Source organism: Arachis ipaensis, chromosome B4, assembly GCF_059453495.1.
Source record: "Arachis ipaensis isolate K30076 ecotype BB chromosome B4, ASM5945349v1, whole genome shotgun sequence".
Lineage (NCBI taxonomy): Eukaryota > Viridiplantae > Streptophyta > Magnoliopsida > Fabales > Fabaceae > Arachis > Arachis ipaensis.
This window is the reverse complement of record NC_142439.1, coordinates 148,060,533-148,062,863: the sequence shown is the minus strand read 5'-3', so window position 1 is coordinate 148,062,863 and position 2,331 is coordinate 148,060,533.

The following is a 2,331-nucleotide window of genomic DNA, read 5'->3' as shown; positions in this document are numbered from 1 at the left end:
AGGAAGAGGAAGAAGAACGTGCAGCAAAAAAAAGAAGAAGGTGCAGTGAAAACATGCAGTACGGTTCGAAGCGCGTGACTTATAAAGATTTGTATAAAAAAACGCTTATATGTGGAGAATTATTCATTCTGTTTTGTGTGTATAATAAGTTAATAACTAATTGATAATTATGCCGCTCTAATCACCAGATTTTTAAATAGATCTTAAATCAATAATAAATTAATCTTTAATCTATCAAATTAAAAAATAATGCGTACGTAAAGAACTAAAAAATGCCATGTTTGTCCGATTCAATGAGGCAATGCCAATAGTTTCTATAAATATGAAATTATTATTATTATTATTATTATTATTATTATTATTATTATTATTATTATTATTATTATTAATCGTTATCAGTGGCTAAAAAAATAGGGGGTTGAATATTAGTCTTTTTTTGCTGAATATTAATTTCTACCTTTTTAAAGAAACATCAGGAGATATTTATACTTTTGTCTCATATTGAGTTGAGAGACATTTTTGTTTTATCTCGTGTCGAGTTGAGAGACACTTTTTGTTTTCGTCTCTAGATTAACAGAAACTGAGAAAGGAGTAGAGAAGAAGAATTGACACCTAATATATCCTGATTCAGCCACTAGGTGCAATGTGGCCTACATCTAGTCTCCATCACAATAATGATAAAATTTCACTATGTTATTACAACATTACAAATACCAATTTCTCCCTAGGAACTATCCATTCCTATTTGAGACAAATCCAGATTCTACACCCAATCTGAATTTGACTAAGACTCAAAACCTATCTTTCAACTGCAAAGTGCTAACTCAACTTGCAAGAGAATTCCCACAGGATTATGAAACACAATATATAGATGTACAAAGAAACTCTGAGACATCTATGGCATTTTCTCTAATATTGATAACTGCCTTTTTTCACTCATTACCTTTTTCTTACAACCTCACCATGTTTGCCTTTTTCACCATGAGACTCAGACAGACAATATTAAAAAAAAGAAAACAAAATGAATATCTTTGAAGGAGAAGAACTCTGTTAGCTTCGGGTAGCTATGAGAACTCTGTGCTTTCACTTTCTTTCCTCGATTCCAACTCTTGGCCGTTCACCCTTAATATAGAAGGGGAAGCTTTCAAGGTTGAAACCGGTTCAACCAACCAACTTCACTCTGTTATTTTTCCTTTTCATTTAATGTAATTTATGTTTTATGCTCTTTTATTGTTTAATTAAGTTGTTATTATTGTTTCCTTGCAATTGGTAGTTGTAGATTTATTATTCTTGCACTTTTATGATACTTTCCTTTTATGCCTTCCAAGTGTTTGATAAAATGTTTGGTTGGATGTTAGTGTAGCTTTTTGAGCATTCTTGGCTTGGAAAGAGAAATTAGACAATATAGAGTCATTAATACCCAATTTAGATTGGTGATCTAGAGTTGTTAGTTAATATTATTTTCATTGACTCTAATCTCTTGCTAATTCAATTAGTAAGTTGATTACGACTTTTTGATTGAAATTAACTAGTCCTATTTGACTTTCTTCCTATGTTGGAGATGATATTGTACTTTCTCCCGATGTTGAAGATGACAAAATAGGATAAACTATTGATAATTATTATGTTATGATTAATGACTAGGATAGAAAGTCTATATTCTCAATCCTTGTCATGAATGTCTCTCTTTATTAATTGCTTCTTTACTTGTTTGATTTATTTCCTTGTCATTTATTTTCTTGCCCTTTTTTATCAACCAACCCACCCCTTGGATACCATAACCAATAATATGCATACCTCACTGCAATTCCTTGAGAAGACAACCCGGGACTAATACTCTCGGTTATTTTTATTTGGTTGGACTTGTGACAACCAAAACTTTAAACTTTGATTGAGTATTATTTGTTGGTTGGGAACTATACTATCAACAGAATTATTTGTGTGAAATTCTTAACCGACAATAATACTCTTTCAGTGGTACCCCTTTGAAAATTATTTTCCAACAAGAAGGCACTGACCCTTTCATACCAAACTCTAGGTGCTTGCCTAAGGCCATAAAGAGCCTTTGAGAGTTTAAAAACATGATTTGGAAAATTTTTATTTTTAAAACTGGGGGTTGAGCCACAAATACTTGTCTATCTATAAAACCATTAAGAAAAGCACATTTGACATCCATTTGAAACATTTTAAAACCCTTGTGGGCAGCATAGGCAAGAAATAACCTAATTGCTTCCATTCTTGCTATCGGAGCAAATGACTCATCAAAGTCAATACCTTCCTCTTGATTGTAACCTTGGGCCACTAGTCTAGTCTTGTTACAAACAAAACTAC